The sequence below is a fragment of the Saccostrea cucullata genome, unplaced genomic scaffold (genome assembly GCF_032062105.1).
Source record: "Saccostrea cucullata isolate Sc308-1 unplaced genomic scaffold, CSIRO_AGI_Scuc_v1 ctg4173, whole genome shotgun sequence".
In the NCBI taxonomy this organism is placed as follows: domain Eukaryota; kingdom Metazoa; phylum Mollusca; class Bivalvia; order Ostreida; family Ostreidae; genus Saccostrea; species Saccostrea cuccullata.
In genome coordinates this window covers 42,501-46,939 of record NW_026931496.1, presented here as the reverse complement: position 1 = coordinate 46,939, position 4,439 = coordinate 42,501, and the positions used below count along the sequence as shown (strand labels likewise).

Genomic DNA, 4,439 nt, shown 5'->3' with positions numbered 1-4,439 from the left:
CGAAATTAATACATAAATACAGGAATGTATAGATTTATTGATCGGGTTTCCTATCGGGAAGATGGGACATGCTTCTTTTGTCGTTAAAATTAATACACTAATGTCAACATTATCATTAAAAAATATTAAGAATACAAATGTACATACATTTACCTTCAACGCCTTGTTTACTGGCAGATTAATCAGTATTGAATGAACAGATAAATGTTCGTAAGTCCAACACGAATCATTTAGTTACACTCTTTTCCTATAAACATGATAAACGTTTGACTAATCCACTCACAAAAACTTAAGTTCACATCTTTCAAAATGTATTTCTTTATAGTATTAATGAAAGAAATCTGTCATTCTTTGCGTTTAATATTGTTGTAAATAATTGGAGGGTCACTAGCTGTGACAGGGGCTGATGTCACGGTGTACTACCCTACACCCCTTATTGTAAAAACAACATGCCTACGGATTGGGCAGTTGGGGGTTAACCTATAATTGTCTCGTTTGAGAAAACCTCAAGTACCATATCCCCTGTGTTTTTATAAGTTAACACTGTTTCTTTCCTATTCAAATGCTAAATATTATATCTACTAGATCTCTGTATTTCATTTCCTGAATTTAACATTGCATTTTCCGACAATATTTGTTCTTATTTCGGAATCCGACAATTTTATTTTCATTTCCGACATTATTTATTTCTTTTTTTTCTTCACATTTTCGGATTTTTTTTTAGGATACCTTTACGGCAATTTAAGTTTAACATATATATGACAAAGATGGATATAGAATTTTAACAGGGTATTGTATATATACATTGCATAATACTATTTATTTCAAATCAATCTAATTTATCTAAGGCTGTTTAAAGTTAATTCTACGTTTAACGTCACATCTAAAGTTCAAAACCTACGAGGGAGGGAGGAAAAAAATAAACAAACAAAATTTTCAAACAATTGTGAATTTATTCAAATTAACCTATTCAGTACATTAAAAACATTACAATTAAGTAATAAGAGCATTCAATTGATATGACACCTAAGATTAATTTCCCTAGCAGAGTTTTTCCTTAGTATGTAAATCAGTTTGAGTCCTATTGTTAGCAAACAATGTAGTCTAAGACTGAATGTGCAGGAAAGTGGCTTTTAACTAGGCCTCAGTTGTCCTTTGGATTTATATTGCCACACGTCCATGGTACCCTGGAGGCAAATGCTTCTTCTTGTGGGAAAAGTTGATCAATATCTACAATCAAAATCATTGATGACAATATTTAAAAGTGTTCATGTTGAAATATCCTCAAATTGAATTATGTCGTATTTTTTCTTAGTACTAGATCTACTAGCATTAAGTTTTGAAAGTGTGAATACTAATATTTGGACCATACTGATAGCTGTTAGATTATCTTCAATACCTTGAATTCCACACAAAAGACAGGATTCTTCACATCTTGGAATACCCCAACCACTTTCCTTACTCTCCTTCACTTGAAAGGCCCCATCTTCGGTAAGCTTCTCCCTGCTCAAATGGTTATGACAAGTATATTATCTTTCCCAAAAATTGTAGCTATTTGTAGGTACATAAATTATGCAGAAATCAATTACTTTACTCATTACTGTTCCTTTCGATTTTTACAGAAATATTTTTAATATGAAACATATTAGTAAGATTTAAGTGATGCTTTTCACTGTATATAAATCTTGGTTTTTGACACAGTTTCCACTCAGTAAAAAAGTTTTTCAATTCTCTCCAAAATACAATGAAAAGTTCAGCCAATAGAATCACGAACTGAGAGTCTGTCACTGTCAGTCTGTACATATGATTCGAAGACTGACAAAAAAAAAATCAACAAACAAGACTTTGTCATTAATATAATCATAAAATAATCTATTTTTTACTTACATTTATGGTCCCAAACTCTTTAATTCTCTAGTTTTCATTAATAAGACACCAACTGCCTTAACTGCGGCTATCAAAGCACATTTTCTGTCACTACGGGAAGCAGAATTCAGTCGCTAATTGAAGAACCAAACCGGAACGGACATACGGAATTCCGAATTGTTTGTTTTTTTCAAAGACGAATTTCTCATAAACCTACGCGCGCGGGTGACGTTAAACGTAGTTTTAATTTTAAACAGCCTAATCATTACATACACTCTGTAAACAATATTAAGACTATAGTTAATAAGTAAAGGAAACAGTTAAGTGAAACTTCACATTCACAATGTACCTACATCTGTTCCAGGGTAAAATCAATAAAGTTCATTTCGACAGCTAAGAGCAAAGTCTTTTATTTGAATAAATTATCTAAAATATTTTACCTTAAGGATTTTTATAACGGATGTATGAATTCTTTTTTTTCATTGACGAAAAAGAACTGACATGAATTTGACAAATGTAGGTGATATATATCGCTCATATAAAATCTGTGCACTATTTTTATGATATATTATTTATACTTATGTCTCTCGGTTTCAATAAAAGTAACATTTTATACCCCCCTCCTAAATGTTTTTTTTGGGGGTTGGGGGGGGGGGGTTAATGGAGTGTAGTAAAATCACGCAGATACCTGTCAAAAAAGATTTAAGTTTTAAAGTATACCGATATTGTACTTATAAAGAGCTTGAGTTTAAAGACACACAATTTCAGAAAAGAACGAATGCACTTAAGGGCCCTGGTAAAATGTGAAAAAATAAACAAAGTTAGCAAATTTTTCATCTCAAATCATGAATTGATCAATCATTAATTGATATCTAAACCATAGGGTTCAACAATTTTTTACGCTGAAATTCACGAAATATAAAGAACAAAACCATACAATGTGGAAGGGGTCAGCCGACTTTTGTGATTTTCTAATAATTTAATTCTGGTTGTAACGCTGTATTTGATTGGATAAAAAGTTTACTTTATATCGTATAAAATGGGTTGCCAACGTCACAATGACTTGCGTCAAAAACGTATCAATCCGCCTGACGTTACGTTCAAATTTTGTACTAACCGAAGTCTTTTTGTTAGAACAATCATCTTTTTTTCTTACATCAAAGTTTATAACGCGGTTTATAAAGCGTAAACTGCCCCAACCCAGTTTATACCGTATAAAATGGGTAGTATTCCCCATTTTAAAAAGTGAGTTATCTCTCCTCAAAATCGGAACTCTTCTACACTAGCATAACTTCTGCGGACTATGCATTACGATAATCCAACAAAATAGTGATCAACTTACACGCTGCATTTAAAAATATTTAAAAGAAGGAAACGGTTTGCATTTTTTCCCGATAATAAGCGATTTTATCAAGGGTCTGTTAGCCCCCCTTTCTAGAAAGCTATACGAATTAGCCAGGCACGTAGCATCGTATTTAAAAGTGGGGGGGGGGGCTGCTAAAGAAATATTTTTTTTTTCTTACCTAAAAAAGTTGACAAGCAAAGAAAAACCTTGCCCAGAGTCGAAAAAGCTACTTATTTCAGTACCAGTTCAGTGGCATACAATACTACATTTTCCTTATATAACTTTACCGTAGTACAAACTGTGTGTGTGTGTGTGAGGGGGGGGGGGGTACAACCTGTCTTTCAGTGAACATTTTCAATAGAAAAAGTAATGTTGGGAAAAAGTGGGGGTGGGGCTAGGCCCCTTGACCCCCTCTCCCCGTTGCTACTTGCCTGTTAGCTGGTAAACAACTTCATCAGAACTTTGCAATTTTATGTTACGTTATTGTAATTTTTTCTTAACGGGATACATCTCATTTATGTCTTAAAAAGGATAACTCACAGAATACACTTAAGTTGTTAATAAGCGTTGTGGTGAAACCGGGAAGATGAATTTCGCTGGATGTCAGTTGAGTGTGTTACACACTTGAACTCAAAACTGACCATAAGAATGTCTCAAATTAACTTTCATGCGAATTTGATTGACACTGAGGTGATGCACGAGGGTTTCGTGCGTACAGGTACAGAGAACGAATGTGTAAGTGGCTTGAGCAGTTGAATTTAAACCAAAGTTGTGGAAATTAAAAATTATTAGAATTATCAATTGTGAATTCAATGTAATAACGGTACATATATATTTTTTCACAGATGCACATGCATGTCAGATACACGGGGTTTTATGAGTCTCTCTCTCTCTCTCTCTCTCTCTCTCTGATATTGTTTTTTACACACTTTGCAAAAAAGAATAACTTATAAAAATAAATACAATACTGTCATGTACTTACACTGAAAGGATTTTAAAAACATAAATATATAACACTTGAGAAAAGAATGTTTTCCGTTAATTAACGAGAAATACGCTAGGAAAACATTGTATCAATTTCGTGTTTCTGCTGTCAATTCTCTGATCTAAAACAAAATGTGTATTTTACTCGGGAATATACATGTACATATGCTTAGATCCTACACTAAAACTTTGATTAAATGCAGCTCAGACTTTATACGACATATTTAACACGAATTCAGATCGA

General features: G+C 33.0%; 1 long non-coding RNA gene across 2 annotated transcripts; it reads right to left on the bottom strand.

Annotated features, from left to right (window-relative positions):
* Positions 1-851: 851 nt before the first annotated feature.
* Positions 852-2,083, bottom strand: LOC134232764 (uncharacterized). Of its 2 annotated transcripts, none has more exons than XR_009984846.1 (3): positions 1,888-2,083; positions 1,400-1,506; positions 852-1,230 (listed from the first exon to the last, which is right to left on the bottom strand). It is a non-coding gene; the product is annotated as an uncharacterized LOC134232764 (long non-coding RNA). The 2 variants fall into 2 exon arrangements; XR_009984845.1 differs by having other exon boundaries at positions 1,400-1,503; positions 1,888-2,082.
* Between the last annotated feature and the right edge of the window lie 2,356 nt (positions 2,084-4,439).